The sequence below is a fragment of the Pleurodeles waltl genome, chromosome 1_2, assembly GCF_031143425.1.
Source record: "Pleurodeles waltl isolate 20211129_DDA chromosome 1_2, aPleWal1.hap1.20221129, whole genome shotgun sequence".
In the NCBI taxonomy this organism is placed as follows: domain Eukaryota; kingdom Metazoa; phylum Chordata; class Amphibia; order Caudata; family Salamandridae; genus Pleurodeles; species Pleurodeles waltl.
Window position 1 is genome coordinate 512,695,056 of NC_090437.1, and position 25,495 is coordinate 512,720,550.

The 25,495-nt window shown below is 42.3% G+C and overlaps 1 protein-coding gene across 4 annotated transcripts in view; it reads left to right on the forward strand.

Annotated features, from left to right (window-relative positions):
- The window catches only part of ANK2 (ankyrin 2), a 1,630,948-nt gene that overhangs the window by 306,192 nt on the left and 1,299,261 nt on the right, over positions 1 to 25,495 (forward strand). The window lies entirely within an intron of this gene.

The window sequence follows — 25,495 nt, forward strand, 5'->3', positions numbered from 1 at the left end:
ACATGTATGTGCTTAATTTTTAATTCTGAATCCTCAAAGTATCCTTCTACAGCTACACGTACTGTGGTATAGCACTACTTTATGCCTACAGCAAGCTGTGTTGATTCACCGCCATAAAAAATCATGATATTTATGCAACAGTCTCACAACTAACTCTCTGGTACTACTTGTTGGTATTGTAAAAATTCCTATATTTTTAGTGTACAATCCTATTCAATTTGCACATCTGATCTGGCCTGACTCACACCCTATTGCACTCAGTGTGTGAATGTAGCATTCGGGCATTAACAATGTTTGCTTTAAGAGTGGCTTCAAGTGTGTTATTACTATTCATTTCTTACCCTGTGCTACAAATTATACTCTAATTTCTCAGATCTGTACTATAGTGAGTATGTTTTTCTACTGGCCCTCTCCCGAAGAATATAAATTTAATTTGTGTGCAATTGATCTGGTCTCTCTTTCACTATACAAAAAGTAACTACGTGATGATTAACTGGGAACTATCCAAATCATTAATTTGTTTGTATTGTGTTTTGAAATGTACCGTTGCGATCATGCTTGTGGAGGTGTTGAAGGATTTGAGTGTGCATCTCCTTCCACTTTTTCTCTTTGTATGGAGTATAAATTAGTTGATATCCTGGTCTTACTCTCTCTGCATAGTGTGGGAAACAGTAGCAGCTGGTACCCTAAACATTTGGTGGGCAACCAACCAAATATTTAGGTACCAGCCACATGTGGAAAATGAAAATTAAAAATGTACTCATCCCCTTGGCTCACCTCCTCCAGTCCTCGGTGCTCTGAGTGCAGCAATCCACACCAATCTCGATGCTCCTCTCATGCTGCTGGTAATGTTAGCAGCATGAGAGCAGCACCAGTATTAGCTGGAGCGGGCTGCCTATTGACGCTCCAGCAGGTACTGGGGGCCTGTGCCCGCTCTCCACTCAGCTAAGTGGAGAGGTGTACACTGCGCATGTCAGCTTGGCCGGAGCAAGACAACCGGCCAAAATACATGCACAGTGTAAACTGTGGAGTGAGCATCACTCCACTGCTGCCAGTCAGCAGCAGTGGCCCCGTCCTCAAACACGGCTTGCCTGCAGATGGGTAAAAATAAAATGGTAATAAATGTATTTTATTACAGTTTTGTTTTTCACCTTTTTGGCAGTGCTGGCAGCAGTGGGGCGACACTCCTTTTCCCTCAGGGAGCGGCCACCGCTGGTGGAAAGTACTTTCGACCAACATTCAGGAATCCCATCAATGCTTGCAATTTCTTAGGACAATTAGGGGGATTATTGTGGAGTTCCTCAACTTCACTTCGTAGCATGCTTCTACAAGTATTGTGACTATTCTGTTAATACATTAAATTATCATGAGTTAAATATTTTTCATCAACTTAAGAGGCTATATCTTGTAGTAACTGAATTATTTGTGCTAAAAATACTCATGTCTGTCAATCTTATGAGGCCAAATTAAATTCCTCCTATTGTGAAAAAGATGAATAACATGATTCAGGGGCTATACTTTAAGTGGCAAAAACCCTTCAACTTTCCTAATGTCACTTTTTATCTTTGCAAGTCAGTTGCATCATTAATCCAGTACTCTGTGTATTTTATACAGAATAAGCTTTACAATTTAGTTTCAAATAGTGAGAGTCCAACTACTTACCAAGACTTATCTGGATTCTAAACCATTTAAATCTGGTATTCGTTGTAGATGGGAAAAGGAATACAATTCCCTAATACTGTATTTCATTTATGGTTCATTAGAAGTCTCTGAGAGCCCCCACTTTTATAGGATATTGTATTTTTTAACCTGTGGTTGATCTTCTCTCATAACAATTACATGTGGTGTTACAGCTTTACCCTAGTCTGCTTCAGGGGCGGCTTCTCCGCTATCGCAGAGGAGCATTGCCCCCTTGCCCCCCACACTCCTGCCAGCAGCAGGAGTTGCAAACCTTTCAAAATAAAATGAAAATGGGCGGGGACCTGGGGGATGACAGCCATGGAGGGAAGTGCACAGAGCACTCGCCTCAGTGCACATGTGTGTTTGTCTGGCTGTCTCGTGCCGGCCAAACACACATGCACACAGGGCTCTCTCCAACCCGGCACTGTGTTGTCAGGTTGGAGACAGAAGGCCCAGGCTCCCAGTCTGCCTTGGAGCACCCAGCCAGGGCACTCCAGCCAATCATAATGCTGCTCTGAGCAGTGTCATGATTGGCAGCAGGGCAGGCTGGGAGCCTGTGCCTGGAGTGCAGCGGAGACCAGCGGTGCAGCGGTGAGCTTCAGGTAAGTTTCTTAGAAAAAAAAATGTTTTATTTCCCCCGCCCCACAAGTTTGCCCAGTCTCCAGCCGTGACTGGTCTGCATGATTTTATACAGGTCCTATGCCATCAATAATGCCTCTTTTGTGGCATATTGGTCATCAATTGGCTGGGACACCAAAGGTGAAAATACTTTAATTCTAACTTTCTCCCCTCTCATACCCTCCAAAAGAGTCTCAATTATAACTTCTCTGTTGGAGGTGGCACGTTCTAGTTGGCTGAGACAAGGCCCTAGCCAGGCAGAACCTACCACTCCCTTTAGGGGTGGGTGATTACACTCACTGTATAACCTGCACTCACCCTTGGGTAGCTTCACACTGAGCAGTCAGTCTTATCACGGGGCAATGGGTAAAGCATTGTCACAGCACTCTTACACAACAATGACACTAAGCGTCACAAAAGAGACTTCACACGTTGTGTGTGTAAAGAAGATTTGTATTCAACACACACATTAACTAACACAACATGTAAATTATGTACTTCTGGGCATAAATCACATTTGGAAATATTACTAGCAGTACTAGGTTCAACCGTGTTAAAACGACATCAGCAATTTGTACACTTGGGAAAAATCCTACTTTCCCTCCCAACACCCTAATGCAGTGCAGAACATCGTCAGCACAAGAACCACCCTACCAGTTATTCAAATTCAATACTTCACAGTTATAGGGTGCACCCCGGATCACAACGGTAGCAGAAATGTGTATACACCAATAATTACAGCACTCTTCAATAGCTTTGTGGGCCAAGGCCACTCATGCAAAAACCAATGTCAACCATGATACTCTTTAGGCAAGGAAACAACGTGTATGGCAACACCACCGTGTGGTGCAGTTGATCAGAGGCAGTCATTCCCACACATTGCTCCTCACTGCTATGCAGTGCCATGGATATCAGGCAGGCTCGTATAACATGCACTCTCACACACTTGTTCCCAACCCTGTGGACTCAAACCCTCCTCCACCCTTCAACCAACCCCTACTACCCCACCACGTGGGCTGTTGATTAAAGATACCTTTCCCGGGTACTAGGCCAATCACAGCCAGAGTCACAGTTATTCAGGGTCTCAGGAGAAAGGTGGAGAGAAGAATAGGTAACAAGATGGTCAGGCAGCCGTCGACAAATGGAGGTTTGGCCTTCACTTGGGAAGTTCACTCAAAGGTCTCTGCACTGTGCCTTCTGGCATGGGCCCTGGTCTGCAAAGCACGGGGAGAGGGTCACTGTAGGACACACGTCATTCACAATAGCGCCCAGCCAAGCCAGGCACTCCAGTACACAAATGTGCTCCTCTGCGTCCCTCTGGAAATGAAGCACAACATCTGGTGCGCGATGACTTGAGTGGCACCAGATAGTCCCAATCCCACATGAAGGGTTGCCAACTTTGGGCCTCCCTGAAATGAAGCACAATGTCTGATGCGTGATGCCTTGGATCGCACCAGACAGTTCTGGTCACACACGAAGAGTTACCAATTGTGTACGTCCCTGGATTAAGGTACAATGTCTGGCATGCAATGACTTGAGTCACAGCAGACCGTTCCAGTCACACACAAAGAGTTACCAAATCTGTATCTTCTTGGAATAAGGCCCAACGTCTGGCGAGCAATGACTTGAGTCGCACCAGATGATTCCAGTCACACACGAAGTTTATCAATTCCTTACCTTCCTTGAATGAGGCACAACATGTGATGCAAGATGACGTGAGTCGCAGCAGACAATTTCAGTCACACATGAAGATTTACCAATTCCACACCTCCTTGGAATGAGGCACATTGTCTGATGCATGATGATTTGAGTCGCACCAGACAATTTCAGTCACACATGAAGAGTTACCAATTCCGGTCGCACATGAAGAGTTACCAATTCCGTACATCCCTGGAATGAGGCACAACGTCTGGTGTGCAATGGTTTGAGTTGCACCAGATAATTCCGGTCACACACAGAGATGCAAGATCAGCGGTGCCACACAAGGTAGAATGCGGCACTGCTACGGGTATGTCCCCACCACCGAGGGTCGCAACCTGTGAATCAGACACTGCACTCAATGGGCGTGCAGCCTGCATGTCACATGAGAGAAATGCAGCACAATCAACAAATTGGGCTATGCAGGGTCCCACAACCGGAAAATCTGCTCACCACCAACAGGATGATTATGCGTGTCAAGGCTCCATGATGAAGGGCAACACTCCTTGAATGTTGGCAGTACTTTGAGGGCTCCACACCCGGCATTCCGGTCTCCAGGCACAATACTTAGTTCCTCACTCACAACGCGGCTATCAGGTGGATCCAGCAGATGATGTGGGCACTTAAAAGGGCACCGTTCTCCAGATGTCACACTTAGAAGGTGTAGGTCCCTAGCGGAAGGTCTCTGATATCCCTGAGACCTCCAACAGAGAACGGGGGTATGCCAACAAGCCCTTCGATAGCACACTTCAGGGTACCACACAGCGGCAGGCAATCAGCCCAGGCCAGCCAGGATTCAGGAAGGGTGTGCTGTCCCTTCCAAGGACAGTAATTACTCCTTGTGCACAACAGATTCCTCTGGCAGTGTGCACCACACAGTCTAGTATCTCCAGTCCTGTGTCCCCACAAGCGTATGTCTAGTTTGCTCTAGTGTGGTACTAGTAGTTATACTGCAGTGTGCCTTTGAAGTTCAGGGGAGGTTCAGAGGGTTCCCCTTTGAACCACAGTTGTCTCCCCTAAATTTCAGTCCTGTCTGCCATGGGGCTGTGGAATGCAGATCTTAATCTTTAGTGGGCCCATGACCTGGCCCAGAAAGGCCAAGTGTCAAAGCTTCTCCATCCAATCTATCCAGCCAGGCACTCAAATGGCAGAGGCCTGTCATTGCAATTGTGTCCCCACAGTTTATAGCTGTCGCTGGGGAATGTATAGATGTGCTGCCCCAGCCTCCAGTATGGATTAGAGTTGACTTTAAAAGGCAGACAAAAGCGTTTTAGAGCATAGAAATGCCCACTTTTTAGAAGCGGCATTTCTAACTTATTATTGACAAAACCACCTTTACCATAGCAAGGGGTTTGTCAGGATGAATCCAATGATAGGAAACATGAGGCTGCTCCACTGCAATCCGCTATTGCAGCCAGGAATAGTTGTAAACTTCCCCCATGTTAACCTATGGGCAGAGCAGCTCTCATAGGTAATGAAAATGCACAGGGGTATTTTTCACTCCATGGGTGCATACGTACCCTTGCGCACACACAAACCTGCATTAACAGGCTGGGCACATGTTTCAGAACACCAAAGATGCAAGTGTGCACACTAAGGCCTGCTATGACAGACTGGACACATGTGTAAGAACACCATAGGTGCATGTGAGAGCACACAGGGTTGCATTTAAAGGCTAGTTAAGAATACCATAGGTGCAAGAGTGCACACCCAGATGTACTAATGGTTAAGAACACCACAGGTGTAAGTGTGCACACACAGGCCTGCTATGACAGGCAGGACACATGTTTAAGAACACCATAGGTTCAAGTATGTATACACAGGCTTGCTATGACAGGCTCAGCACATCTTTTGGAGCACCAGTGGGCATGCATGCACACACTAGCCAGCGCCACTTCCTAACATATGTTGGAAATGCGCACGCACTTTCACATTGTACTTGCAGTGGGAAAGTGCCCAGGGCCATAAGGCCACTGGAGAGAGAATCAGCAAAATCCTATGGAAGAGCCAATCCCCAAGGTAGGGAAAACCCACGTGGGTGTTCTTCTCTACCAGGACATGGGACACCCATGTGTACCTGCTCAGCCTTCCGTCTGCCACCTGCCCCGCCCTAAAGGGGATGCTTTAAGGGTAGCGGAGGGCCCACTCAGCATTAGCAATGGAGTCAGAAGTGCCAATCTGAGCACAAACACAACTGTGTCTCCACAGGCCGGCATTGTCAAGCCATACACATACTTGACAGGCTATTCTGGTGGGTGGTACACTCAGTGCAACATCCCACTGGTAGCCAGGGCTGTACCCATGGACATCAAATCACCAAAATCCCAGGAGTAGTGGAAGTGACATCACATGCCCATTGAACTTTATTTTCACTCACACAGACATGTTTACACATACACACACACACACACACGTGCACGTTCTCTCACATAAACACACTCTCATTACACTCACACTACATTTAAAAGCATTTTTTACTTACCTTAGCTGCCAGCGAATGTCGTATTGCAGCTAGGTGTATCCCATTTGTATTACACTAATAGTGAATAACATCTCATTCACTATTAGTGAAATAAAAAATTGACAGAAAGCAAGGCAGCTCTAGCTGTCCATAAGGAGGTGCTGCTGCTGTTTTCCAGGCACTGAGTTTGCCACTTCTGAGGCCAGGGCTTGCAAAGGCAGTGGCAGCGGTCACACGGGGCAAGCCTGAGGTCACAGCTGCGGCCCCTGGTGACCACTAAATGACATCCGTGGCTGTACTCACCCTGGGTATGTAGTGTACCCTTTTACAGGGCACTCCTGGGTACAGCCCCTGAACCAATAACGTAAATGCCCCCTTCTGCCATGTGTAGGAAGGGTAGCGCACTTTCCCCCTGCAGTACAGTGGGAAAGTGCCCAGAATCCTAATACCACACAAAGAGAGTCAGCAAAAAACCAGGAGGAAGAAACAAAAGGTTTCAGGGAAATCCTATAAGAAGGGCCGTGTCCAACACTCTGGAAACAAAACGTCTTTGGAAAGTAATGTATCATAGGGATCATTCAACTGGTTCCAGAAAATAATTGACATTATCTGCAATACATTCCCTTCAATTTGAATATGAAGTCTACAAATTGGATTTAGTTAATTCAATTTGTGTTTCAACCTGAACATAGTCATTGGTTTCCTTCACAATTAGGGGGGCTTTTGGAGGGCTATTGCTATTTCTGCTGCACTATCTAGTAGAACAATTGGCCACTTTCTGTTCTTTGGCACAACCCTTTTTCGGTGAAGCATCCACCTTTCTTGTTGCAGCTTCCCTTTTCTTCTGAAAAGGTTGTCCTAGTGGTCACATTCCCAAACATTCTGGTTGAGTTCTGTTTTTCAGGAGCATCTATTTACCAACCAAACATCATTGCTGCTGTGTGTTTTGCATGTGAGTCTGCACAATTTATATATATATATATATATATATATATATATATATATATATATATATATATATATATATATATATATATATATATATATATTTATTAAGGAAGATCAGACGTGACTTCTGTGCTTGCCAGCTGAAAGCAACTGACAACCACAGAACATTCACGTTCCCATCACCACAATCGAACTTTATAACATTCCAAGGCTCCCTCTCGGAGCTAAAAGTTATATATTAAAATCTATTACATCACGTAAAATAACAACAATTAGCTAATAGATTCCATGAAAATTGTGAACATAGGTAATTATGAGGAGCACATTGCACTTGTTGGGAGCACTGCTTTGTCAGCTTTATGGCTGTGGTTTTGTGTTGTGTGTATGAGGGTGTGAGAAGGTCTGATGTCACGTGGCATGATTTTTGTTTCTCACAAGGGATATTACCACAGATAGATAATGCTAGCAATATGTAGATATCAGGGGGTGTGTGTTCAGGGAGGGATTGTATGAATTGGTGACACACATTTTCAACAAGCTTTGGTGTGTTCGTTAACCGCATATAGAAAGGTAGATGGGTAGTGGTCAGAATCAAGTTTGTTTTCAAATGAGGGTTTTAGTATGTCTTCAAATAGACAATAAGAGCGACGCATAAGTTGTCTATGATGTTACTTGAAACACTTTGGTGGAAAACTCATTGTTATTGAGAAATACCCACATGCAATTGTATGTTTTTTAAGCCCCTTCAAGTCCTCTTCCCTACCTCATATCAGTAGCGTAGGGGTAGAGTAGTCACAAGAGCCATGCGCAAAATGGCTTTACCTCCCTCCGCACCCTTTAAGTTCCTGTTATCCTGCCACCCTCCCCATAAACCCCAGGCAAACCCTCTCCTCCCATTTCTAGTGGACAACAAAAGAACCTGGCATTCTGTCACCATCTGCCAGCACCCTCAGAAGAACCCTCCTCCCCCATCCAATCTAAAAAAAATACCTGGCATCATGTCAACCTTTCTCCCCGAGCCTTAGTAGAACCCACTCCTAACACAGCCAGCCCAAAAAAAAATTACCTGGCACTCTCCCACCCTCTGACATCACCCTCTATGTATTCCCTCCTCATCATTCACCCCACTCATTGAGAGCACAGAGCTGGCGCGCACTGGCAGGCCTCTGCCAAACATGTCAATTTTGCCTTCATTTCCCTGTCTGCGTGGATCTGTGCAGGCATGCCACTGAAAGTGCAAAGGGGGTTGGTGGTGCACTGATGCCATCCACATTTGATTGCATCTCTCAGGTGTCTAGGGACCCGATGAAGGGTACAAGCTTTGGAGCACGATGCTTCACTGCAATGACAACAAAGCAGTGTATTTTAAATCTGCACACATGCCATGCACAGCACATATTTTACATGCAGAGGCCTTGTGAAATCCACTGCTACAGCAAATGACATGCTACACCGCCACACTTTTGGTGACAATAAAACTCTGCTGATGTAGATCAACATACAAATGAGGGAGGAGAAGGTTTGGCGCACACAGAGCAAATTATGTTTCACTTTTTTTCCAGGTTTCACCACTGATTTGCACACAGTTTCTCTGGCAGAGGAATCTGCTTTATGGGAAATCTGGGAGCTTTATACATCTCTGAGAGGCAGGCGTCTTGGGAAATCCATTAAGGGGACACTTGCATTGACTGCACATATGTTCCCTCACACACCCTGCAAGTGAAGCTGAAAACTATTGTTAACACCTTGATGATCCCATCACCCACTCCCCTCACCTCCCAGAACAAACTAATCGAGGCTGGGGTCATTTGCATTTGAACACACTTGTTCAGCTTATCCACCCTACTCCGGAATTCACGGCATAAGGATAACAAGCATTATAGTGCAATTAGTCTTGCATTTACTTGAGTTAGAGATATTGGTGTTGTAAATGTATAACTGGGCTTTTCTTGCCACATAATTCCAGTGTTCTGGCACATAACTAAAGGGCTAGCAGGAATATCATTTAAACAAAGCCCTTACAACACTCCTAGAGAATTTACCAATGACATCAAGTTATTTTTTAAAGGGAAGCACAAGAAAGAATGAAAGTGATGGGCATGAGGCAGGCGTGGTTAAACCCCACAAAGGGATTACAAGAGGTGGGAAAAGTAGCGCTTGCACACTGGTATAATCAACCTCAAAACATAACTGGATGAGCTTCTCATGCATGAAACTAAGAAGCTTGAAAGCGAAGAATAGGGTATACATCAATTTACCAGATCCGTGCTTGTCAGCACTGAAAGTGCTACTGTGCATCTCTGTCCAAGAAATATCACCATAACGAAGCTTACTGAGTCAACAAGCAGCTCTGCAAGACCATGCGTGGCAAAAGAGAACTTTTAATGAGAAACAGTGAAACAAGAATTGTCAAGGATAGGGTATCATAGCACTACACAATGATGAAGAAAATGGAAGTGCTTAACTATAGTTAAACAAGATTTGCGCTGCCATTTTGTAAACTGTGCGCTAATGGGATGCACTGTCCTCTGTCCGTAACTGTGACGTGAGGTAACTAAGAAACAATGTGAAGTAACTGGCAGTCATGAAAAGCTCTCCAATACTGCCCAATGCACTGTGTAAAATGTGAAAGCGCTATGGCCGCCATGACCACGAATGAAAAACAAAATAAACAATGAGAAGTAACTAGTATTCATGCAAAGTGCTCCAATACTGCCCATTGCACTGTGTAAAACTTGAGAGGACCGCGGCTGCCAGGAGTGCAAATGAAAAACAAAGTAAACAATGAGAAGTAACTGGTAGTCATGCAAAGAGCTCCAATACTGCTGATAAAGTTCATGCTCTGTAAAACGTGAAAGCGATATGTCCGCCTTTAGCGCACATGAAAAACAAAATAAACAATGAGATGACTGCTAGTCATGCAAAGCACTCCAATACTGCCCAATGCTCTGTGAAAAACATGAAAGTGTAATGGCCACCATGAGCTTGAATGAAAAATAAAGTAAACAATAAGAAATAAGTGGTAGTCATGCAATGCGCTCCAATACTGCCCATTGCACTGTGTTAAATGTGAAAGCGCCATTACCGCCATGAGCAGGATTGAAAAAGTAAATAATGAGAAGTAACTGGTAATCATGCAAAGCGTGGTTGAAATGAATGCGAATGAAAAACAAAGTTAACAATGAGGAGTAACTGGTAGTCATGCAAAGTACTCCAATACTGCTGATCAAGTCCGTGCTGTGTAAAACCTGAAAGTGCCATTGCCGCCATGAGTGCAAATGAAAAACAAAGTTAACAAGAAGAAGTAATTGGTAGTCATGCAAAAGGCTCCAATACTGCTGATCAAGTTTGGGCTGTGTAAAATGTGCAAGAGCTATGGCCGCCATGAGCACAAATGAAAAACAAAATAAACAATGAGAAGTAACTGATAGTCATGCCCATTGCACTGAGTAAAGCTTGAAAGCACCATGGCCACCATGAGCGAAAATGAAAAACAAAGTTAACAAGGAGAACTAACTGGTAGTCATGCAAAGCGCACCGATACTGTAAATCAGGTTTGGACTGTGTAAAAAGTGAAAGCGCTATGGCCTCCATGAGCGTGAATGAAAAAAAAAAGAAACAATGAGAAGTAACTGGTAACCATGCAAAGGGCTGCAACACTGCCCATGGAGCTGTGTAAAACTTGAAAGTGCCATGACCGCCATGAGCATGTATGAAAAACAAAGTAAACAATGAGAAGTAACTGGCAGTCATGCAAATTGCTCCAATATTGCTGATCAGGTTTGCACTGTGTAAAACTTGAAAGCACTCTGACCGCTGTGAGTTCAAATAAAAAACAAAATAAACAATGAGAAGTAACTGGTAGTCATGCAAAGTGCTCCAATACTGCCCACTGCACTGTGTAAAACGAGAAAGCGCCATGGCTGCATGAGCAGGAATGAAAAACTGCTCCAACTGGTAGTCATGCAAAGCATGGCCCCCGTGAGTGTGAATGAAAAACAAAGTTAAAAATGAGAAGTTACTGATTGTAATGCAAGGTGTTCACAGTAAAACATATCAGCAGTTGTGCAATGATTGCTTTCTAAGGCGGTAACCAAACTGCCCCAAGGCGGGACAAACGTAAAGCATTTAGCAATTACATCAAGAGATTTTTGAAAGGCAAGCCCATGAATGAATGAAAGTGATGGGTGTGAGATGGGCGTGGTTAAAGCCCACAGAATAGAATATAACAGGTCTCAAGTGCTTGCATGCTCGACCTGAAAATAAAGATTCCCTATTCCTGATAACATCTGAAAGGAACATGTATAAGCAGGAAAAAAAGAATCTATGCTGTCATATTTGGAAGAAATTCATCAAAGCTTGGTTCAGTATATGGTATATTATGGCGGGTGAGACTTTACTCAGATTTTCCCAACCCAATTGCAAAATATTTAGCTAAGATATTATGTACAATGGAACTAGAGTAAAGACACATTTCAACTACAGTAACGAAATAAAAACATTTCTCCCAAATTCTTGAGAAAATGCACATAACTTTTTTTTTCATGGTGTGGGAGAAAATATGGTCCCTGATTCATTATATTTCATTTTTAATTATTTAATATTTGTGCAAAGCTTTCTACGATGCTAAATTGAGATACACAAGGACAATAGTATATCAAAACACTTTTCACCTTCTCATGACTCCTGGCAATTTTTTTCACTGTTTCACCACATCCAATTATGCCCATACAGTGACCAGAATCTTATAGAGTGCGTCAGAAAGATGAAAATATATGCAGAGACATAAGGCCGACAGGACAGATTAAACTATACATTTAAATGAATGTCATTTGAAAGGAGAGTCAATAAAGTTATACTGAAATGTGGAAGTAGAAGCAGGATTTGTGCTGCTTGTTCAATCTGTGCTCTGTTCAAGGTAGAGTTTCACTATATGCAAGTATATTTGACTCAGTGTTTAAAACCATTGCTGTATTCCATGACATTTTTTTAACAATGACCTGGCTGTAATAGGCATCACAGAAGGCAGCTGCCTTTCCCGCTGCACATTTAAAAACAAATATTGCCTAGTCACATAGAGGGGACCGTTTGCCATCATCTATAATCCATTTAATGACTTGAAAAAATTCAACATCTCCATCCTTTAAAAAAAAAAAAAGTTTTTACTTTTCTCTTCACTTGTAGAATTACCCTAATCTCAACTCGCAGATCGAGAGTCGTGCAAATTTTACAAAAATAGCCACTGATTGTGTACCTCAACTTGTCACATGCTGATTTCTGTAATCCATTCCCAACTGTAAGCATTACACCATTCAATGATGTTACAGGAAATCCTGCAGCAATAATTGTTTTCTCCAAAGCACTCCACTTATTGAAGCTAAGACTGCATCTTATCAAATACCAAAAAAACAAATTCATCTATTAAGTATGTAATTTTCATAAATATATAGATTTACTAGTGGCTTGACTTGACCCTCAGTACCCATGTAGACCATGAATGCGAAGGCACCCTTTTTTCGTACCACTATCCAATTTATTTCCGTTAAGAAAGGGATTGGAGATAGAGGAGTTTCACCCAGATGAAGCTCTCAAGAAAGCCAATGGACTTAAATATGGGTTTGGAATAGATTATTCTAAGGTACAATAAATCAAATCTTTCTAACCTCCTGGCTGCGTAAGACATCTGGCATACCAGAGATGTTGACTCCCTGCCACGTAACCTTCACCACTGTGCTAATAATATGTTTTTCATCTCTAAACTGGTGAAAGCCAAAAGCCTGAATCATATTTTGGAGAAAAGAAGGGTATACCACCTAATAAATCAGATAATACATTTCAAGTTTGTGCTCAAAAGGTTTTAATTAGAAAACCTAAAAACGCCTATTATAACAATTACACCATACAATGCCGCAACAGTCAAAAATGCTGCTCTAGATATTAAATACGATTATCAGTGGTAATCACATTTGCATTTCATAACCATTTCAAAATCACTTTGGGCCCAATCATAAGTAGTTTGTTAAATTCCATCATGTGAGTAAACCTCTGTTTAGGCACAGGACGAAATTACAAGATAATTATAGGGTTTCTTAAATAACCCATCATTCATTTATATTTCGGCAAGTCAAGCCTGCCGAAATTTAACAAAGGAAAACATAGGGTAATTACCTTACCATGTGGATTTTGGTGCGTTTAGCTCACAAATCTGCATGTTATTCCCCATAAACTCATAATAAATGTTATTTATCACACCATATAATGTACTCCGTGGCATAATAATTTATCAGGGGTGATAAATAACGCCTCAACTCATAAACACGCCCTTTGTGAATTCCCTGTATCATATCATATTTTAATCAGAAATCCAGGACCAACTATCTGCAAATCTGAACTAGGTAAGATATTATTCCAAAATTCTAGGTGAACCTAGTGAAATCAATGAAAACAGACAGATCTTCTTATTGCTCAAATGAGCATCCTACAGGCACCTGATAAACATTCAATACTTAAAATGTCCTGTAATGAGTTCCATTGCAAATATATTTGGTGTCTCAAATAAAATATATTTCACTGTATGGGCACTCTCTCACCCCAAGCAACAAGGTCATTAATTCAACTGTGCCACTCTGTGAGTTCAATCTACCCTCATCTAAAATTATTCTCACCAACACAATCACAGAAACAAATATGTGATATACTTCCTATATTATTTGGTGATGAGCATGTCAAATTGTTAAAATGTGAGTAAGATAAAAATGGCAAAGAGCTTACTCTCAGGTTAGGAGCTCTTCAAGAAGACACAGCCAATAGCCTTCCTCCAGAATGCGTGGCTGTTTGAATTGCATCATAGGATAGAAGTTTCTACTGAAATCATATTATACCTCTGAATCTGGCAAACTGTCTAAATGAGTTAAAAGTCAAGTGTAGTGGCATCCTTATCTTTTCAGTGTAGTGGCATCCTTTTATCTTTTCAGTGTAGTGGCATAGAGTTAAGAGTCAATATAGACGCTATTGTAATATGCAGCTTGCAATTCTGAATCTGAGCATGCCATCTCAATGTCTCAATGTTTCATCCCCCTGAGGTCCGTAAATTGAGTACCATCAAACTTGCTGTTTAGAACATTTTGAAATAGAAGAAATGTGGTAAGAAGTATTTTATTTAAAAAATTATCCCCTGTTTGTGAAGACATTCAACAAGCCCTTATGCAGAGTTCTAGTTTCATATACATAGCAACAACTGTAGAAATTAAAAAATGAGAAAGGTAGTGCCTTGTGGTGGACAAAAGAGACATGAGGTGTAATTAAGACTACACAGCCTTGGAATATGTCATGCTGATCTGAAATATACAATCACCAACTCACTGACCCTTACCTTGCTGGCAGAGCTTGCTATCCTGAAAAGGCAAAGGTAAAATACAGGGAGTGCAGAATTATTAGGCAAATGAGTATTTTGACTACATCATCCTCTTGATGCATGTTGTCTTACTCCAAGCTGTATAGGCTCGAAAGCCTACTACCAATTAAGCATATTAGGTGATGTGCATCTCTGTAATGAGAAGGGGTGTGGTCTTATGACATCAACACCCTATATCAGGTGTGCATAATTATTAGGCAACTTCCTTTCCTTTGGCAAAATGGGTCAAAAGAAGGACTTGACAGGCTCAGAAAAGTCAAAAATAGTGAGATATCTTGCAGAGGGATGCAGCACTCTTAAAATTGCAAAGCTTCTGAAGCGTGATCATCGAACAATCAAGCGTTTCATTCAAAATAGTCAACAGGGTCGCAAGAAGCGTGTGGAAAAACCAAGGCGCAAAATAACTGCCCATGAACTGAGAAAAGTTAAGCGTGCAGCTGCCACAATGCCACTTGTCACCAGTTTGGCCATATTTCAGAGCTGCAACATCACTGGAGTGCCCAAAAGCACAAGGTGTGCAATACTCAGAGACATGGCCAAGGTAAGAAAGGCTGAAAGACGACCACCACTGAACAAGACACACAAGCTGAAACGTCAAGACTGGGCCAAGAAATATCTCAAGACTGATTTTTCTAAGGTTTTATGGACTGATGAAATGAGAGTGAGTCTTGATGGGCCAGATGGATGGGCCCGTGGCTGGATTGGTAAAGGGCAGAGAGCTCCAGTCCGACTCAGACGCCAGCAAGGTGGAGGTGGAGTACTGGTTTGGGCTGGTATCATCAAAGATGAGCTTGTGGGGCCTTTTCGGGTTGAGGATGGAGTCAAGCTCAACTCCCAGTCCTACTGCCAGTTCCTGGAAGACACCTTCTTCAAGCAGTGGTACAGGAAGAAGTCTGCATCCTTCAAGAAAAACATGATTTTCATGCAGGACAATGCTCCATCACACGCGTCCAAGTACTCCACAGCGTGGCTGGCAAGAAAGGGTATAAAAGAAGGAAATCTAATGACATGGCCTCCTTGTTCACCTGATCTGAACCCCATTGAGAACCTGTGGTCCATCATCAAATGTGAGATTTACAAGGAGGGAAAACAGTACACCTCTCTGAACAGTGTCTGGGAGGCTGTGGTTGCTGCTGCACGCAATGTTGATGGTGAACAGATCAAAACACTGACAGAATCCATGGATGGCAGGCTTTTGAGTGTCCTTGCAAAGAAAGGTGGCTATATTGGTCACTGATTTGTTTTTGTTTTGTTTTTGAATGTCAGAAATTTATATTTGTGAATGTTGAGATGTTATATTGGTTTCACTGGTAATGATAAATAATGGAAATGGGTATATATTTTTTTTGGTTAAGTTGCCTAATAATTATGCACAGTGATAGTCACCTGCACACACAGATATCCCCCTAACATAGCTAAAACTGAAAACAAACTAAAAACTACTTCCAAAAATATTCAGTTTTGATATTAATGAGTTTTTTGGGTTCATTGAGAACATGGTTGTTGTTCAATAATAAAATTAATCCTCAAAAATACAACTTGCCTAATAATTCTGCACTCCCTGTACTTATGCTTTGTTCACATAAAAGCAGCATTTGATTTAGTTCCTCGATCTATACTATGGAAAAAATAGCAGGATGGGGAATCCTCCCAAAATTATTGGATCCAATTATCCTCTGATATACAAATAATTGGGTCCAGGTCAAGGTCGGGGACAGCTTCAGTATGACTCAGCAAATCAAAACCTGCAATGGCCTAAAGCAAGGATGTGTGCTTGCTCCATGTCTAATTAATCTCTTCATGGCAGATTTGTATCAGCATTTGGGTAACATCAATGGACATCCTCCTAAATTCACAAACTGCCATTTAAAGTACCTACAATATGCAGATGACACAATATTACTTAGTCAGACCCCTATAGGCCTAGAAGATTGAGTCATTTGATGAATCTGCATCAATTAATTGTTTGGAACTGAACATTAAGAAAAACAAGATAATGACGATAGGGCAGATGAATTCTAAACTTTGAGCCTGGCATGCAAGAAGAAGGCCTATTATAAGTATTTGGGAATTTCATTTGATGACAAGGCCTCTTTCAAATGTCTATTTTAATGTTTTAGGATCTAAGACAACATCTTCAATTTTTGCTTTTAATTTATTACATGACACATCAAGGTGCCAATCATACGAACATTTGTTTAAATTTATGGGAGTCAACTTGAACCCCGCTCTTGCTTATGGCTCAATCATCTCTAAAGGAAAGGGCACCAAATTACTAAACTTGTTGCTAATCAAGGCTTGTGAGTCTGTTTTTAGGATTCCAAAAGACATTAGCCAAGCAGAAATTCGACTGTAATTCTGTCTCCAAAATCAAGCTCTAGTGAGACAAGTGTCTTTCCTAAAAGGCATGCACTCCTTATCTTTAACTGACCCAGGCTCTATAGCTAACATGTGCAGGCAGGAAAATAAATTACTCTGTGTGTGCTGGCTCATGGAGATCCTGTTTTATAAAGTGCTATCAGAGTTTTACTTTACAGTTGGGGATTCCAGAAATAAACAGAATTTGTTTTAAACAGTTTTTAAACCAAAAGTTAAAGGTGCTTTCAAACGATATTTGAGCATTCAGTGAAAATGTGTCCTCATGTTAGCTTTATGTAGCTCTAAACATCATTTCTAATATAGAAAGAAACCACTGATTTTGTTAACTTCTAGTGGAAATGTTTTAAGTTTTGCAGCCTTCATTCCATCAACATGGCTTTAGGCGTGCCACACTTTTCTCAAAAATAAAGAAAGGTAGCTCTCTAGTTGTTCATTAGATCAGTTTGGGAAGCTGTAGTAGGACACTGGGGAAGCAGGTGACAAGCTATGTGTTTTGCTCAGAGTATATGTTTTGCTCAGAATATCAGGACTGATTCTCACATGGCTGAAGAAGATAGTGTGAACATATAGAAAAATCATTGATGCCAATAGACCTCATAGACCAAATGGCCGGGCAGGTCAAACGTATGTGGATATAAGAGCCGTCTTGACCACAACTTCTCAGACAATGAGTAGATTTTCCCCTTCCCATTCTATGCAGGAGAGTACTAGAGTAGTAAGACCTGTGTAATATGTAAGTTCAATTAATCAGAACCCTGCCCTAATTGCAACAACTTGTGTGCTCTGTAGAGCTTCCTACCATTTGTCTTCATCTAGTTCTCCCACGTCTGCTACCCAGTTGTCTTTTTAAAGTTTGCAAAGTGTCAGGAGTATTGCTCATTATCTTTCTGTACCTAAAGGGAGTTGTCCTTTTCGGGTATTAGGTCTAGAAGAAGGCAATCTTCCAATGGCACCACCTCTGCCAGTTGCATGCCATCAACCGGTGTACCCCTAGGTTGTGTACCGCTTGAATGTATTTGAAACACTCTGGGCCATATTTAATGGCAAATGACGATGCACAGCGCTGCGCCAACTTTGGCAGTGTCGTGCACCGTCATTTACTAGAGACGATGCAACCCTGCGTTTCCCCCTGCACCGGTGCTAAATTTGCTATTGTGCGTCAACGCAGCCACCCTTGTACCGTAGTGCAAGGATGGCTACGTTGAGGGGGAGATTGTTTTTGTGCAGGAAGGAACACCTTCCTGTACAAAAACAATCTTAAATGGCTTTTGTGTGCTGCAAAATGCCACTCTAACGCCTGGGGTGCCGTTAGATTTTGGCACTGCCTCAGGTTTACAAAAACCTGTAAATCTGAGGCAGCGTCAAAATGTAATGGGTGTTGCTGTGGCACGCCCACAGCAACTCCCATTGCACGCCACTTCCACGCAAAGTGCTGCGTGCTGCGTGTGAAGGTGGTAATTTACAAAGTGGCGTTAAACCACAAAAAGTGGCTTAACACCACCTTGTAAATATGGCGCAGGGCATAGCGCCACCAGAGCGCTACAAACAATGATGCTCCGGTGGTGCTAGGGTCTCCTAAATATACCCATCTGTGTCCACCAGTTTGAACTCCTTCTGGAGAGCCTAGAATGTCAATGATGTGGACCTTTCCATAGGTTTCCTAGGTTCTCTATACCTATCAGTCTCCATTTTGAAAAACCCTTCAGATCACTGACATCTCTCGGCAGATCACTGTTGACAAAGGGGGGTTCCACTCCATCTGCCTCTTGGCCCAGCCCAGCCCAGATAGTTTGTTACCTCTTTCCATACTTCCACCACTGTCTGTGCATGAGTCGACAGTGTGCCCCCCACCCACGCTCACAGAGTATTGCAGGGTAACTCCTGAGTCCCATTGCCTCTCTATCCATTTAAAGCACTGGCTCACTCCAGTCTGTAAAGACCCAGTCATTTACAACCACGAGCTGTCAGGTCCAATAGTATTTAAGGATATCCAGTACTACAATACCCCATCACAAACCCCTCTTTACAACTTACGATACGAAAGCCATCGCCATCCCACAGGAGTAGCCTGACTTCATAGTCTAATGTATGGAAGATACTTCTGGGGACTCTGAATTATGTATTTTGAAGTACACACAAAATATAGGGAGGCACCATCATCTTATGTAGGGCAGCCCAATGCATTAGAGAAAGTGTCATGGTACTCCAGTCTCATCGAAATTGATCCTGCAACACACTAAGGTTTCTTTGCAGAAATTCCACAGGAGCTTGGGTGACATAAATGCCAGATACAAGAAACCCTCCATCATCATTGGTACATAACCCAGCAAGGGATAGACACATGACTTGTCCCAGTTGATACAGTTGTCCCAGTTGGGCGTGGTCCCCAAAATCCAGAGGATCTACAGCAATCTGTCCATTGACAGTGTAGGCTGAGCTAGATGGAGCAGAACATTATCAGCATACTGTGATATCTGCTCTTCCCACTCCAGATTGCCACCCACCCCCACATCAGTGGATCATGGCAGACTCATGCCATAAGTGACTCAGGTGCCAATGCAAAAATCACTGATGATAGTGGGAAACCCTGCTGTGTGCCCTTCTGCAAGAAAAATTGTGACAGCGTGTTATTAACTCATAATCTTGCCACTGGTCCCTTATACAGGAATCTCACCAAAATGCAAAATGTGGGGCCGAATCCCAAGTGATTGATAACTGCAAATATACAATCCCATTCCATGCTCTGAAATGCCATTCTGACACCCAAAGATAGTACCACTGCTGGCTCAGACAGTTCACCCTGTGTCCTGTGCAGTACTCTATAGAGGTGTCGCAGTTGAGTCTGGTCCCTCTGTGCGGCATAAAGCCTGACTGATCCAGATGAATCACAGAAGTGATCACCTTGCGGAGACGAGTTGCCAGCACCTTCACCAGCATTTTAGATTCTATGTTCAGTATGGATATAGGCCTATTAGAGGCACAGTCAGCCTGCTGCTTTTTTTGAGGGTCACTGTGATAATCGCCAATCACTGATCCTCCGGTAATTGTCCCTGCTCACGAGCTTCCTGAAACATTGCCAACATGTGCCAGATAATGTGGTTGCCATGCCTTTTTATAGCTCCACCAACAGCCTGTTGAGGCTTGTTTCCTTCCCTGATTGGAGATCCCTAATTGTTTTTGCTATTTCATCAGCTGTGAGGCCCCTGTCTAGGACTCCTCTGCCATGTTCAGATAATCTTGGAAGGTTAATAACATGTAAATACATTCTCCTGATTCTTTTTTTTCAATCTCCTACCTTCTTCTTCTAAAATGTTGGCATGTATGAAAAATGTACTTTTACTTTAGATTCTGGAGCACCTTCTATAACCTCTATGAGAAAAGCATGAGAGAAATCTGTTTACTCTCACGCATGGTTCATTAAATCTCAGCAGAGGATCAGCATTTTTCACACACAGGGTAAAATCACCTGAGAATGCACCACAGTTCCTAAAATGTCCTCAAGTCCTGTAACAGTTGTCCCAACATGTTGTCTATGCTTTGGTCAGCCAATAAATAATCACTTTATTCACTTTGAATAAAACAAATCAGAAAAGTACATAAAAATGAAAATACAGAGGTACCAAAGAATAGTCCGAACAGATAAACAAATACTCCATCATAACATCTCATTGACATGAGTGAAACAACCCCACTAAAAGCAAAAGGCGTGAAAACAAACAGTAAGTGAGTCTAAAAACTGAAGATACAATAAGGCAGGTCTAGCTTGTATGAAATTCACTGACAAAAACAAAGGCCGAATGTTATTAAAACGTAATCTAGAAGATTTAGGACCTATAAAAACAATGTGCAAGGTATCAAATATAGCAGTGGTCAGCCAATCAAGGGGTGACCAACACCCCCTCATGACCACCCCAAGCACCTCTTCAAATGCAAATTTGTCAAAATGGCTGAATGAATTAATACCAAATCGCAAAAAGCATGCTTTTGGAGTAAAGTTCCAAAATTGTATATATTTTAAATCCTTTCAGCCTTTTTTCGTATCTGCAACAGATGTTTTCTATGGGAAATCAATGTTTTGGGAACACTCCTTTGTCTTGGCCCCGGTTTAACGGATCACCCCAAATCTTTCCAGAAAACTTCCTATGGAAACACTGGCATGACTAAAGCCATGTGTGTGTGTGTGATTGTGTGTGTACATGTGTATGTGTGTGCGCGCGTGTGTAAATACATTGGTCCAATGTTGAGGGGATTAGATGATTTCCTAATAGACCGTGCCTTTGAAAGATAGGCAGCCCTGGCTGTGAAGCGAGTCCAGGAAATGCTAAGGAAGCTTCTGCCCTAGAAGTCCTTTTAACAGGAATTCTTCACACTAGCAGAGGTAAGCAGGCAGCACAATTATCAAACACAGAGGCTGTTTCATCTGCAGAGCACAGGCAGGCGAAGACGGAGGCAGTTGTTATGCATACACCCTTCCTGTGCTTCTCTTGGACCTGCACAGTTGCGTAAGTCACTGTGAACAGCTGTTATCCCCTATATTTCCGTAGGAAGCAGACAGCAAGTGATTGGTACAACTGCTAATTACTACACTGTAAAATGGGGGGTTTCATTTTTCGCTGCTGTGGTGTAATAAATGTAAACAACTGAATCGCATTATTTCCTATTTCGAAGACAGAAAGGTAGACCCTCAATAGCTCACGAGACCATATTGCTTCAACTTAAAGAGATAACAGATAGCAGAGATCCTTCTAACATGATTTCTCACACTTCCTGTTTGAAGGGGACATTCACCGGAATGGCTTTCAGCATTGACGATGTCTATTTTGTCTCAATATTTAAGTGCAGTGAGGCAGTAGTGCTTTCTTCATCAGTGGCAACTGATGTTAGACCTACGTTACAAATACAGTAGGAAAATCACTTAACTGACACAAGAGTTGTTGTCAAATGTGCATTTTCGAGCATTACGCATAGTGCTAAGGCTTAAAAGACACAAACCGCATTGGTTGTAAATGGAGCGAACGTTGCATTTACAGGAACAATTACAGACTGAATGGAGACATAGTGTGAGTGTTTATCAATTATGACAGAAAAACATTTATTAGTGTAGCAGAGAAAAGCGAGGTGGGTGGGGGCGTGGGGGGGGGGGGGGTGACAACAGTACGTTATCTGCCCGCGCTCTCATTCCTTGTCATTTCCCCAGTACTCTCAATTTAAAAAAAAAACATAATTGCGACGCATCATAATTTAGAACCGTCGTGCTACGGCCCCTCCCTTCCCCCACACCTCAGAGCTTCTAATGACGTAGCAAGGTCTGGTGAAGATCCAGCAACATTTCCTGCCTCATAATTACAGCACTTTACTTGAAATCTAATCCGAGCACCGTGCTTTTAAGCCTCCTTGGTGTATTCTGCTTGACCTCAGGACGGAAAATCAATTCCGGGTACTTTTTGTTCTGATTATGCATTTCTGACGCTGCCTCTGATAGGTGGGATCCGCCCTTGGAAATGTGATCGGCCTTGGTGATGTACTTGCTTACGAGAGTAATGGCTGCAGATCAGAAACATCTATAACAACGACTGCCTCTGGAGGGAAATGGGGGAATAATGAGTTCACGCAGGGCTGGTTACAATAAAATGCTACCTCTATTTTGTTACATCACTTGTGGACATGATTGATAGGTCCACAATTTTTTTTGTTCTTTGTTGTTGAAAGTCCTTTTGTGGACCATACCATAGCTTACAGTGGGATTAGAACAAGCACACTGCGTACCTGTGGCTGTGGTTTTTGTCACTCATATTCTTGCTTCATACTTGATGGCTTCCTCTCCATGTGTGTGTCCCTCCCCTGGAGCATTGCTTCTTTACCATCCTTTTTAGGGTCGAGCCTGCGAGTGCATGCGCATGCGTCTCACACGTGAGCCGCTGTTGTGTTCAGTAAAGGGCTTGGAGTCAGCCTGTCCCTCACTATTTGTTGGTTTGCGTGTCATTCTTCTTACAGCCTCGTAATTTGTCATGGCATGTCTGGCATCATTTCCATTCCTCTGTGTGGAGCAGGGATCAAGCACTAATTGATTTCAACTAAATTAGTGCCCATCCACTGCTCCCAACTGATCGAGCTACTATTTTGTTCTAACTTCTAGTGCTCCGCAAACAGAAGGCTTGTGACTGGCAAAAACGTGCCCAGCAGTACAAACAAAATTGCAAAGTTTCATTTTTTAAAGCTAACTTTCTTTGATTTTTTTAAGTCATCTTTTCTCACCTTCCACTCACTGTTGTCAAAAGATGGCAATTAACTTGTTTGGAATATGGGAGACCCATTACATTGCAAATGCTTGTTATTAAATGATTTGTATCCTTCCACGGCTCACTTTCATAGAACTACTTTTTTTTCTTTCAGCACTTCATGGGAGTTCATGCAATTTCTTCATGCCTCCTTTGTGTGCTCCTGCCCCCACAAATGCTGCACCTCTGTGCTCCAGGTTACTCCCTCCTACCCCCATCCTCAGTTTATTCATTGTTACCCGGACCCCACTTTTTTTTTAAACTTTTTATGGACGAGCACAAAGTGCTCCGTCCATTCTGTAATCTCTCTTTGGGCTTGAAACCACGGCCATGCCACGTCAGTCACTTACATTGGTTTGTGGGCTTGCCTTTTAAAATCCGCTTGCTTTCATTTGTGAAAGGCATGCATATGTCATGCCTTTTCCGCTGTTTGGCCCACCTACACAGCACCGGTAAAGTACCAAAAACATACGAGGCTCGATGTTTTCAGCCTGGAGTCCTGACTACTTTATCTGTTTATTTTCCACGCAGCGCAATCGTGCTGCATTTTACATAGCACAATCACGCTGCGTTTTTTTTTTGCTTTACAATGCTAATAGATCTAACTCAAACAAATGCGAGACCCGTTGCATTGAAAATGCTTGTTATTATTGTTTTTTATCAAGCCTCCACATCAAGCGCCTCTGTTGCTCTCCTGCCCACTCCTCGTTTCTGGCCCTACCCGTGTTGACTTCTACCCCATCCACTCTCCCTACCACATCTCTTTCAGCAGAAAACATTTGTTTTAGCCAATGTTGCACAGCATTGAGAAACAAAATTCTCAAATCCAATATGTCAGAAAGGTGGTACCTATTGATTTTGTCTACTGCTGATGTTGTTGGTGAGATTTGCTCTTATCCATTGTCTAGGTTTCACTGCCTGACATAAACCGTGACTTCAGCATATATATTAGGTATTTTCTTAGTAGCTGTATTTATGTGTGTATGTATATGGCATATATTTGTGTGTATATCTATGAATTATGTATGTGTTTGTGTATGTATATTTATATATATTACATCACTTTCTCCTCAAATATCATCTTCCAAGGAACTCAGGGATGTTGCTTCTTAGATTTTTATTAAAAAGTGCTCTTGTGCTGGTGTTTTGACGTGTTTCGGCTGAAGCCTTGATAATAAAAGAGAGGTGCCATCATAGTTAAGTGTTATAAAGTTCAAAATATACTGCAATAGCATGGACGTAAAAGACTTACTACTCTATACATTATGTGCTGCAAAATAAAGGACATTGTTATAGAGCCCTAGTGGGCATACCTTGTATACTGCACATTTCTTCATTTACCAAATATCTGCTATATATATATACAGTCTCCTATCCATCACACATTACTCCCTAAGAGCTTGCCTTAATAGAGTGATTTGTGCATACCAAAGTGCATAAGTAGTAAACATTAAAATAACACTTTAAATTAGCTTATTAACTTCTTTCAAAATTCCCCTCCGAAAATTCTGTAAAAGAGAGCGTAAGAAACCAGCTACTAATTCAATTACAGTTGGGAATATAAATCCTCTTCAATGTTCAGCCCCCAAAACCTCTTAGTGTTTAACTCTCTTATGTAGCGAGATTCTAATTGCGTCAAGCTCTTCTCTCTGTTTCCTTCTCTCTTGCTCTTCGGGATGGCATTGATAACAAAGTATACCAGACCACTTTCCTCACTCTTATGATTCTCCTCCAAGTGGCAAGCCACGAGGTACGTTCCATCCTTATTCATTGTTGCCTTTAAATGCTTCAGAATTCTTTTATGTACTGGTAGCGTGGTGCTTTCCATGTACATACGGTTGCTGGAACATCACAGAATATACACCACCTACTTAGTCTTACAGTGGTAAGGGCCTTTTATCTGTTTTGCTGTTTTAAGAAAGGGCAATTTATATTCGTTTACATTCATACAGTATTGACAGGCTCTACATTGGTTACATTTTCGGAAGCCCTTACTACAGCTAAGTCAGGTATCATTTT